We start from the raw sequence: 12,327 nt of genomic DNA on the forward strand, positions 1-12,327 counted from the left end.
GTCATAAAAGATGCAATAGAAATGCAAATACATTTCTTCTATCAAGCAGTGTGTCTAATAGACAGATCGGGCAACGACAACCAAGCCCTTGAGGATTGATAATTCAGCCCGATATGGGCTTTTATCAGTTATTTGCTGGTTTGTTCCATTTGAATTGTATGCACATGGAGATCTGAAAAAGGCCATCTCATTGGTTAATAAATTCCATCTGGAGGTAGTACAATGCAGTGGGTTCAGGAGGCTGAGTGGTTAGATGATCGTTAAAACCCACAGGGCTCAAATGTTCATCAGGACAAATTATTTCAATTGCACCATCACAACTATGAAATTTGCATTCAGTTAGTTAAATAAGTAGTGGAATTAAAAAGCTAGTATTAGTAGGTGACCAGGAAACTAATTGAGTTGCAAAAATCCACCCAGTTCACTCACATTTTCCACACATGTACCAATGCAGTCAACTGATAGCTGTGCTGTGAACAGTCCAGATAATTCTCTTAGCTATCAAGGAAATCAAGGTTAGTGAAGGAACATGGCACTGAGGTAAATGGAACAACAGAGCAGGTGCAAGGGGCCAAATGGCCTATTCCTGCTCCTTTTTGTTATGTAATCAAAGGACATAGAATTAAGGTGTTTGGCAAAGAACGAAGGGGACATGAGAGGAAAAACATTACATGGTTTAACAGGCATGTAAACAGACACATGAACAGGTAGGGAAAGGAGGGATATACACCATGTGCTGGCAGATGTGTAGTTTAAGTTGGCACCATGGTCAGAACAGACATGATTGGCCAAAAGTCCTGTTCCTGTGCTGTACTGTTCAATGTTCTATGTAGCAAGTTTTGTTCTGGAATGCGCCGAGGAAGATGATGCTTTAATACCACAGTAACTTCCAAAAGGGAATTGGATAAAGAATATAACATTAAAAATAGGATTAGGTGAGGCTATTTGGCCCTTTGAGCTTGCTCCATCATTCATCAAAATTATGGCTGATACCGCGGTACTGCCCCATAACCCTCAATTCCCTTAATATTCATAAATCCTCAATCTCTGCTTTCAATTAACTCAATGACCAAGTCTCCACAGCCCTCCATCTTAGAGAATTCCAAAGGTTAACCAGCATCTGCATGAAGAAACATTTCATCTCAGTGGGCAGCCCAACTGGTGGAGTTGCTTCCAGCAGGTTTAATGTGACCTCAGATGCTGTCAGTTAGCATATTCTCTCTGTAACAGTGGGTTTCCCTGAGGTGTTCCTGTTTCCTCCCACATCGTAAGGACATGTGGGTCGGCCACTATAAATTGCCCCTAGTGTGTGTAGATGATTAGTAGAACTGGCGTAAGTTGGGAATGTGAACATAGAACAGTACAGCACAGGAACAAGGCTCTTCAGCCCACAATGTTGTGCCAAACTAATTAAGTTAGTAATCAAATGCCCAACTAAATTAATCTCTCCTGCCTACACAATGCTCATATCCTTCCATTTCCCACACATCCATGTGCCTAGCTAAGAGCCTCATGAATGCCCCTATCATACCTACCTCCACCACTACTCCAGGCAGCACATTCCAGGCACCTACCGCTCTGTGTAAAAAAGTTTCCCCACACATCTCCTTTGAACTTACCCTCCCTCACCTTAAATGCCTGTCCTCTAGTATTAGACATTTTGACCCTGGGAAAAAGATTCTGACTCTCTACCATATCTATGCCTCTCATAATGCCATAAACCTCTATCAGGTCTCCCCTCAGCCTCCGCCGCTCCAAAGAAAACAACTCAATTTTGTCCAACCTCTCCTTATAGCACCTGCCCTCTAATCAAGGCAGCATCCTGGTGAACCTCTTCTGCACTCTCTCCAAAGCTCCGCATCCTTCCTGTAATGGGGCGACCAGAATTGAATGCAATACTCTAGATACGGCCTAACTAGAGTTTTATAAAGCTACAACATAACTTCCTTACTCTTGAACTCAACTCCTCAACTAATAAAGGCAAGCGTGCCATATACCTTCTTTACTACCCTATCAACCTGTGTACCCACTTTCAGGGAGCTATGGACTTGGGCCCCGAAATCCCTCTGCATGTCAACACTGCTAAGGGTCTGGCCATTAACAATGTACTGTCTCTTTACATTTGATCTCCCAAGGTGCAACACTTCACATTTGGCTGGGTTAAACTCCATCTGCCATTTCTCCAACCATATCTGCAACTGATCTATATCCTGCCATATCCTTTGGCAGTCTTCTACGCTATTCACAGCACCACCAATCTTCATGTTATCTGCAAACTTACTCACCCACCCATCTAAGTTTTCATCTGGGTCAATTATATACAGTATATCACAAACTGCAGAGGTCCCAGTACAGATCCCTGTGGAACACCACTAGTCACAGACCTCCTGCCAGAATAAGTCCCATCGACCACTACCCTGTCTTCAATGGGCAAGCCAATTCTGAATCCATTCAGCCAAGTTACTGTGGATCCTATGCATCTTAACCTTCTGGATGAGCCTCCCATGAGGGACCTTGCCAAACACGGTCAAATGTGGAGAGAATTAAAATGGGTCAGGGTAGGATTGGTGTAAAAAATGGGTGCTTGATGATTAGCGTTGATTTGGTGGCTGAAGTGTCCATTTCCATGCTGTATCACTATGACTCTAAATTACCAACACCTTACTCAGAGATTGTGGACCTGGTTCTAGATGCCTCAGCTAGGAAAAATACCTCTTTGCACCCAGACTGGTGAGCCCTGCAAAAATTTTATGAGATTCAACAAGATTTCTTCTCACACTGGCCAAGTCTAGTCAACGACTCTCATGTGGCAAACCATCATTAAAGGAACCTATTGAGTGAATTTTTGCTGCATTTCCTCTATGGGAAGTAAACCGCTTTAAGTAAACAGCCCAGAACTGTACAAAATATTCTAAGTGTAGTTTCATCAAAGCCCTATATAATTGCTGTAAGACATCTTTAAGCCTGCTCCAATCCTAAGACTAAATATTATTTGCCTTCATAACCAACATGCAGGTGAAGCAAGCTGTTTTCTGTAGTGTGTGTGCAAGAACTCCCAAATTCCTGTAAATATTCACATCACTCAACATCTAATAATTTAACAAATTAAACACCTCTATTGTTCATCCAAGTGGATAACTTCACATTTTCCATCTGCCATGATGGAATTTGAAGGCAGAATACAAGGTTAATGGCAGGAGTCTTAGCAGTGTGGAGGAACAGAAGGATCTTGGGGTCCACGTCCATAGATCCCTCAAGGTTGCCACGCAGGTTGATGGGGTTGTTAAGGCGGCGTATGGTGTGTTGGCCTTCATTAGTCAGGGTACTGAGTTCAAGAGCCGCCAGATAACGTTGCAGCTCTATAGAACTCTGGTTAGACCACACTTGAAGTACTGTGTTCAGTTCTGGTCGCCTCATTATAGGAAGGATGTGGAAGCTTTAGAGAGGGTGCAGAGGAAACTTACCAGGTTGCTGCCTGGATTGGAGAGCATCTCTTATGAGGATAGGTTGAGCAAGCTAGGGCTTTTCTCTTTGGAGGATGAGAGGTGACTTGATACAGGTATACAAGATAAGAGGCATAGATCGAGTGGACAATCAGAGACTTTTTCCTCAGAGCGAAAATGGCTGACATGAGGGGGCATAATTTTAAAGTGACTGGAGGAAGATATGGGGGGGGAACGTCAGAGGCAAGCTTTTTTTTACACAGAGAGTGGTGGGTGCGTGGAATGCATTGCCAGCAGAGGTTGTGGGGGCAGATACATTAGGGACATTTAAGAGGCTCTTAGATAGGGACATGAATGATAGAGAAATGGGGGGCTACGTGGGAGGGAAGGGGTAGAGCAGGATAAAATGTCAGCACAACATTGTGGGCCAAAGGGGCTGTACTGTGCTGTAATGTACCTGTGCATACGTGTGTATTGACAATAAACTCAACTTAACCCATTTTGTATCATCAGCAAACCTGACATTTGGTCCTTTTGGTCTGTCACTGATATACGTAGACTGTGAAGAGCTGGAAACCTCCCCACTCCACCATGACTCTACTAGTCTTATCCTGCTAACTGTCAAAGATATGTCTGATTATAATCAGCAATTGAGCCTCTGCAGTTCTCCCACATAGAGAATTCCAAAGATTCATTCTCCCCTGGGTGAAGAAATTCCTTCACATCTGTCCATTATTCTTCTCTTTTTCTGACTTTACCATATTTCCCCTGGGGTTGGGTTAACAATCAACATCTATTACAAGCCCACACACTTCCACAACCATCTTGACTACACCTCCTCTCAGACGGTTTCCTGTAAGGATTCCATCTATTTTCCCAGCTTCCCTGGTTCCATTGTATCTGATGACAAGACTTTCCACACCAGTGCTTCTGAGATCTTTAAGCAGGATTTCCCATCCACCAGGCTGGCAGGTTTCACAATGTCTTTTCCATTTCAGCACTTCTGTTCTCATCGCCTCTCCCTGCACCTGGAGCAAACACAGGGTTCCTCACCTTCACCTTCCACTCCACCAGCCTTTACATTCAACCGATCATCCTCCATAATTCCTGCCTCCTTCACACCACCAGAAGACACACCCCCTCCTCCCCTATCATCGTCATTCCAGAGGGAGTGTTCCTTCAGCAAATCCCCGATTCATCTCCACCAACCACTCCCCTTCTCACCACACCTTCCCAGGCAATTTCAAGAGATGCAATACTTGCCCTTTGCCCTTCTGTTTCCAACCCCCAGGTGAAGCAGAAATACACTTGCACGAATTCATTTAGAATACTGCGTTTGGTACTCACAACATTGCCCCCTCCCCCGCCCCGCAATGGAGAGGTCAAACACATATTGGGTGACTATGTTGCAAAACACCTCTGTTGTCTGCAAGACTGACCCTGAGCTTCCAGTTGTGTCATTTGACTTCCCCATCCCACTCTGACCTCTTCTTACATTGTTCGGACAAAGCCCAACATAAGGTTGAGAATCAGTACCTCATCTTCCATCTAGGCAAGTTACAGCTCTCAGGACTCAACACTGAATTTGAAAATTTCAGGTTGGCCAGTTCTGATGAAGGATGTCAGGGCTTTAGAGAGGGTGCAGAGGAGGTTTACCAGGATGCTGCCTTGATTAGAGGGCATATGCTATCAGGAGAGGCTGGACAAACTTGGGTTCTTTTCTCTGGAGCAGCAGAGGCTGAGGGGTGATCTGTTGGAAGTGTATAAAATGATGAGGGGCATAGATAGGGTGGACAAGCAATATCTTTTTCCCATTATTGAGAGATCCAATACCAGAGGGCATGGATTTAAGGTGAGAGGGGGTAGGTTCAGAACAGACATGAGGGCTACGTTTTTTACTGAGAGAGTGGTGGATGCCTTAAATATGCTACCTGATAGGGTGGTGGAGGCAAATTCATTGGGGGCTTTTAAGAGGGGCTTGGATGGGCACATGAATGAGAGGAAAATAGAGGGATATGGGCATTCTGTAGGCAGGAGGGAATAGCTATGTCGGCACAACATTGTGGGCCGAAGGGCCTGTTCTGTGCTGTTCTATGTTCTATGTAACATTAGCTCAGTTTTTGTCTTTACAGATGATGAGACCTGCTGGATATTTCAGCATTCCCTTATTTCCAGTACTGCAGCATTCTGCACGTCACAGTTCCAAACTTCTCCCTTCTCTTCATTCCTCTTTATACCCCTGCAGATCGATCAACTGCGTCCACCAGCTGCTCCCAGCTGGCACTGCCACCTTGTGCCCAGCCCACCTCCCTCTTTTGTCCACCTGCTCTGCTTTTCCCTCCTATATATCGGGCTTCCCCTTTCCCTATCTTCAGTCCTGAAGAAGGGTCCTGACGCGAAACGTTGACCGCCTGCTTTTCTCCACAGACGCTGCCTGGCCTGCTGAGTTCCTCCAGCGTCATCGAGTTTTCCACTGCCACCACTTGCACCTGACTTGCTGACAATTTCCAATAATTTTCTATTTTTATTAAATATGATTTCCCATTCTGACTCCATCCAATCTAATGTCCTAAGTGCCCCTTTACCACTGCCTTAATAACAGATTCAAGCACTTTCCCTAATTACACTTCAAAATGTACTTGATGAGGTGCAAAGGGATAAAGCAGGCTCTACAGAAATAAAACCCTTCCTTTCATTCTGTTAGAAGCCAGCTTCACATTAAAAAACAAATAGATAGGTAATACAGCACACAAAAGATCTAATAAGCCTTGCATTTATATCCTATACTCTACTGAAACCACTGAGCATTTGAAAATTCCAAACAGCAAAATACTGGGAAGGCTGGAAATCTAAAATGAAAACAGGAAGTAAAGGAAGTGCACAGTGCAGATCAGGATGCACCTGTGGAGAGAGAAGTAGGTTAACATTTCAAGTGATGACCTCTCCTCAGTTGAGATGGTAACCCTATGGATTCTCTTTCTCTCCACTTACTTCCTGTCTTGGCAAGTTTTGCCAGGACTTTGATTTCATATTTTGGCACGTGTTGCTTTCTTTTTTTAAAATCCAAACAGAAAAATTCAATTACATAACAAGAACATAAGAAATAGGAACAGGAGTTGGCCATCTGGCCCGTCGAGCCTGCTCCACCATTCAATAAGATCATGGCTGACCTGGCCGTGGACTCAGATCCACCTACCTGCCTTTCCCCCCTAGCCCTCAAATCCCCTACTTTGCAAAAATCTATCCAACTGTATCTTAAATATATTTAATAAGGTAGTCTCTACTACTTCCCTGGGCAGAGAATTCCACAGATTCACTACTCTCTGGGAAAAGCAGTTTCGCATCTTCATGCTAAATCTATTCCCCCAAATCTTGAGGCCACGTTCCCCAATTCTAGTCTCACCTACCAGTGGAAACAACCTTCCTGCCTCTATATTATCTATCCCTTTCATAATTTTATATGTTTCTATAAGATCCTCCCTCATTACTCTCTGGAATTCAGAGCAACTCAATCTCTCCCCATAGGCTAACCCTCTCATCTCCGGAATCAACCTGGTAAACTTCCTCTGGACCGCCTCCAAAGCCAGTATACCATTCCTCAAGTAAGGAGACCAGAACTGCATGCAGTACTCCAGGTGTGGCCTCACCAGTACCCTGTACAGTTGCAACATAACCTCCCTGCTCTTAAATTCAATCCCTCTAGCAATGAAGGCCAACATTCCATTTGCCTTCTCGATAACCTGTTGCACCTGCAAACCAACAGCACGCAATTCATGCACAAGCACTCCCAAGTCCCTTTGCACAACAGTATGCCGCAATCTTTCGCCATTTAAAATATAACCTGATCTTCTATTTTCATTCTTAAGTGGATGACCTTACATTTATCAATATTGTACTCCATCTGCCAGACCCTTGCCCACTTACTTAACCTATCTATATCTCTGCAGACTCTCTACATCCTCTGCACAATTTGCTTTTCCACTCAATTTAGTCGCATCAGCAAACTTAGATACGCTACACTTGGTCCCCTCTTCCAAATCGTTAATGTACATCGTGAATAGTTGCAGGCTCAGCACCGACCCCTGCAGCACCCTGCTCACCACTGATTGCCAACCAGAGAAACACCCATTTATCCCAGCTCTCTGCCTTCTATTGGTTAACCAATCCTCTACCCATGCTAATACCTTACCCCCAATTCCATGCATCCTTATCTTATGCAATACCTTATCGAACACCTTCTGGAAATCCAAATATACAACATCCCCCGTTCCCCTCTATCCACTGCACTCATTACATCCTCAAATAACTCCAGTAAGTTTGTCAAACAAAACCTGCCCTTCCTGAATCCATGCTGTGTCTGCCTGACGGTACCACTTCTATCCAGATGTTTCACTATTTCTTCCTTAATGATAATAAAAGAAATGTGAAAAAGTATAAAAGATGCAAACATTTTATCACAAAATTGGTCCCATTTACAATTAAATATTCTCCAACACAAAATCCCATCAGCAATTACCAAGCCAGCTTCCACAAGTACAGCACTTTTGAGCAAGATTTTACAGTTGTAAAGCCGGCCAATTCTTCTCCATAAATGCTGACTGTTGCTCAGTTAGAGCAAACTACTATTTGGGACTCTGGGATATTTAGCAATACAAACAAATATTGTGAGGATCTCGAGGCTACGTTGCCATTCAATAAGATCTGATCGTGGTTTCAGCTCTACGACTCTGCCCACCGCCCGTTACCCTTTCACCGTCTTTCTTGCCAAGAATCTACCTCGGCTTTAAAATTATTTAAAGATTCTCCTTCGACCGCCCGTTGAGGGAGAGAGTTCCAGAACAGACTGCACTGCCTGCAAGCTCGCCTGCTTTTCTGAGGTCGGCTTGGACTGCAGACCCCAAGGTGTGAGAGCACGGCAGCGAGCGGGCGGACGCAGGCAGGCTCCCGGAGCTCGGAGCCGGAGCCGGAGCCGGAGCCATCACTGCAGGCTCGGCTGCGGAGCAGCTGGCAGCAGCCCGGGCCGGAGCACCCGCTCGCCAGCCTTGCCCCACTTCACCGTCCCTTCCGCCGGCCGATGCCAGCCGAGATACCCGGCCGCGCCGCTGCCCCAGCTGGGCCCCGTCGCCATGGTAACCCCGCCCGGACCCTTACCCCTGCGATCGCCTCCACAGCGGCTGCCCACACCGCGCCTGCGCCGTCCCCAGGAGAGAATGCGTAGCGCGCATGCGCCTGGCGCGGAAGTCGTCCCACGTGGTCAATCACGTGACAAGGTCGGGAAGGTTGACAACAGCGCCGCTGATTTGCTCCACTCGGCCCCGGCTGAGCAGCGGCGCCGCCGGCGGGACCCGGGGACAGGGGGGTGGCGGGAGAGGGGGGGAGAGTGGGGGGTCCGGGGGGGGGAGCGGCTAGATCCGGGGGAGAGGGGCGGTCCGGGGGGGGAGGGGAGAGGGGGGATCCGCGGGGGAAAGGGGTGGGGGATCTGGGGATAGGGGGGATCCAGGGGGGAGAGAGGGGAGCGGGGGGATCTGGGGGGAGGAAAACGGAGGGGGAGAGGGGGTACCGGGGGGGGAGCAGGGGGAGAGAGGGGCGATCCGGGGGGAAGGGGGTATCGGGGGGGGAAAGGGCGACGTCCGGGGGAGAGGGAGGATTCGGGGGGGAGAAGGGATCTGGGGGGAGAAAGGGGGTCCGGCGGAGAGAGGAGAGGTGGGGATGAGGGGGGATCTGGGGGAGAGGCGGGGGGGGGGAGAAGGGACAGGTGAGAGGCAGGATCCAGGGAGAGGTGGGGATTAGGGGGGATCTGGTGGAGAGGTGGGGGGGAGAGGGGACAGAGGAGAGGCAGGATCTGGGGAGAGGGGATGAGGGGGGGTCTGGGGGAGAGGGAAGAGGCAAGGGTGAGGGGGACAGGCGAGAGGCAGGACCTGGGGGAGAGGGGGGATGGGGGGTCTGGCGGAGAGGGGAGAGGCGAGGGTGAGGGGTGAGAGGGGACAGGCGAGAGGCAGGATCTGGTGGAGAGGGGGGCTCTGGGGGGAGAGAGGGGGTCCGGGTGGAGGGGAGAGGGGGGATCCAGGGGAGAGGCGGGGGAGGGGAAATCTGGGGGAGAGGTAGGGATGAGGGGGGAGAGGCAGGATCTTGGGGAGAGGGGAGAGGCGGGGATGAGGGGGGATCTGGGGGAGAGGGGACAGGCGAGAGGCAGGATCCGGGGAGAGGCGAGGATGAGGGGGGATCTGGGGGAGAGGGGACAGGCGAGAGGCAGGATCCAGGGGGGAGGCGGGGGAGAGGGGACAGGCAGGAGGCAGGATCCGGGGGAGAGGGGGGGGATGCGAGGGAGAGGGGGGAGGGGAGAGAGTGGGTCTGGGTGGAGGGGAGAGGGGGGATCCAGGGGAGAGGCGGGGGAGGGTGAAATCCGGGGGAGAGGTAGGGATGAGGGGGGAGAGGCAGGATCTTGGGGAGAGGGGAGAGGCGGGGATGAGTGGGGATCTGGGGGAGAGGGGACAGGCGAGAGGCAGGATCCGGGGAGAGGCGGGGATGAGGGGGGATCTGGGGGAGAGGGGACAGGCGAGAGGCAGGATCCAGGGGAGAGGGGGGAGGCGGGGGAGAGGGGACAGGCAGGAGGCAGGATCCGGGGGAGAGGGGCGATGCGAGGGAGAGGGGGGATGCTGGGGGAGAAGGGGTTCCAGGGGAGATGAAGGGGATCCGGCCGCCGGTGAGGGGCCTTCACTCCAGGCCAGCCAGCCAGCAAGGGCAGGATGCCGCCGTTTGGAAGCCCCGTCTCCTCCCAGGTGTGTGTGTCAGCTGCCGCGCTACCACCTCCCAGTGTCATTACCCTTGCTCTTCATGTTTCAGACAACGTCAAATGATCTGGTCATTGTAGGGGTGACCTTTCAGTGTGGGATCTTGCTGTGTGCCGGCCCATTTCACGTCACCACTGATTACACTTCAGTAATCGTTCATTGACTGTAAAGTGTTTTGCAATGTCCTGAAAGGCATCATAGGAATGCAATCATTTTGTTTCAGGGACAAATAGGGTTAATTAGGAGTGGTGTCGAGACCTTGTACAAAGAAATTTACAGCCCATTCATTGAGGCATTAAGCCAATCATATTTATGGCCGTCTTATTTTAGTTTTGCTTAGATCTAATTTGTTTTTAATTGTTACATTGTGATCTGAAGTGATATGTTGCTTCACTTATTGTTGACGTGTGCTGCTCTTCAGTAATTGGTTCTATATCCACTCCTGGAAAGTACTTGTCATCTTCGACATGTTCAGGCCTGACCCTCTCTGTAATCATAGAGTCGATCACAAAGGTGTACAGGACAAAAACAGGCCCTTCAGCCCACCATGACCATGCTGACCATTTTGCTCATCTACATGAATCCCACTTGTTTGCATGACATCTGTGCTCTTCTGTGTCTGGCCTATTCAACTGCATGTCTAAATGCTCCTTAAATATAGTGATAGTAACTGATTCCACCTCCTCTTCTGGCAGTGCATTCCAGATATCAACCACTCTCTGTATTTCAAAAAAAACTTTTCCTTCTGAACAAATTCAAAACTTTGCCCTCTCATCTTAAACTTATTCCCTCTTGTTTTTGATGCCCCTACCTTGGGAAAAGATTGTAATTATATATCCTCTTTATGCCTTTTCTTATTTACTTCTATCAGCTCACCCGTAGGCCTCCTTTGCTCCAGCTGGTGGAGCCAGCTGAGTCTACAACCCTCTGCAGCCTCTTTTGATCTTGCACATTGGAGCCTCCATACTAGGTGGTGATGGAACCAGTCAGAATGCTCTCCACCGTACATCTGTAGAAATTTTTTTGGTATTGGTATTGGTTTATTTGCAAATTTGCAAGAGTCTTTGGTGACATTCCAAATCTCATCTCTTCAAACTCCTAATGAAGTAGAGCCACTGGCTCCAGTTGTGGAATTACACAGTTCATTGGCTGAGGAGTTTTAAGTGGAATTAAGCTCTTTTCAATCATCAGCTCCATGGTGGAAGGAAGGTGGCAAATGAAGCAACTGCAGATGGCTGAGCCTAGCATACTGCCCTGAGGAGCTCCGGGTGTAAGGTCCTGGGGCTGGCATGATTGACCTCCAACAACTACAACCACCTTCCTTTGGATCGGGTATGACTCCTACCACCATAAAGCTGATGATTACACAAAGTTTAATTCCATTCAAAACTCCTCAGCCAATGAAGCAGTCCAAACCTGCATGCATCAAGACCTCAACCACATTCGGGAATGAACTGATAGGGGATAAATAACATCTGTGTCACAAAAGTGACAGGCACAAAATGCCAGGCAATGACCATCACCTATCCCTGATACTCAATGACATTACCCTCACCATCAGTATACCTGGGAAATCACCATCGGCAAAAACTTGACAAGTATTATAGCTACAAGAGCAGGTCAGAGGCTGGGTATCCAGTGACAAGTAACTTATCTCCCAACACCCCAAGACCTTTCCACCATTTACAAAGCACAAGTTAGGACTGTGATGAAATGCACTGGAGTAGGTTTCCTGAAGCATTATGTGGAAGGCCATAGCAGAGAAGGGGCTACACATGATCTCCACTTATGAAATGAGGCTGGGAAAGTGACTGAAATGTCAGTAGGAGAGCACTTGGGGACCAGTGACCATAATTCTATTAGTTTCAAGGCAGTTATGGAAGAAGATAGGACTGGTCCTCGTCAAAATCCTAAATTGGAGAAAGGTTCATTTTGATGGCATAAGACAGGAACTCGCAGAAGTTGATTGGGAGAAGCTAGTTGCATGTAAAGGGACGCCTGGCAAGTGGGAGGCTTTCCAAAAGTGAGATAGGAAGTGCTCGGGGTAAGCATGTTCCTGGGAGCATGAAGGGCAAGGCCAGCAAGATGAGGGA

The 12,327-nt window shown here is 48.3% G+C and overlaps 1 protein-coding gene across 1 annotated transcript in view; it reads right to left on the reverse strand.

Moving 5' to 3' along the window:
* Positions 1-8,638, reverse strand: part of LOC127577407 (Fanconi anemia core complex-associated protein 24-like) — a 113,566-nt gene extending 104,928 nt beyond the window's left edge. Inside the window, exon 1 of the mRNA XM_052028596.1 lies at positions 8,595-8,638. The gene's annotated coding sequence lies outside the window, so the exon portion shown is untranslated. The remainder of the gene's footprint in view (positions 1-8,594) is intronic.
* Positions 8,639-12,327: the final 3,689 nt, after the last annotated feature.

The sequence above is a fragment of the Pristis pectinata genome, chromosome 13, assembly GCF_009764475.1.
Source record: "Pristis pectinata isolate sPriPec2 chromosome 13, sPriPec2.1.pri, whole genome shotgun sequence".
In the NCBI taxonomy this organism is placed as follows: domain Eukaryota; kingdom Metazoa; phylum Chordata; class Chondrichthyes; order Rhinopristiformes; family Pristidae; genus Pristis; species Pristis pectinata.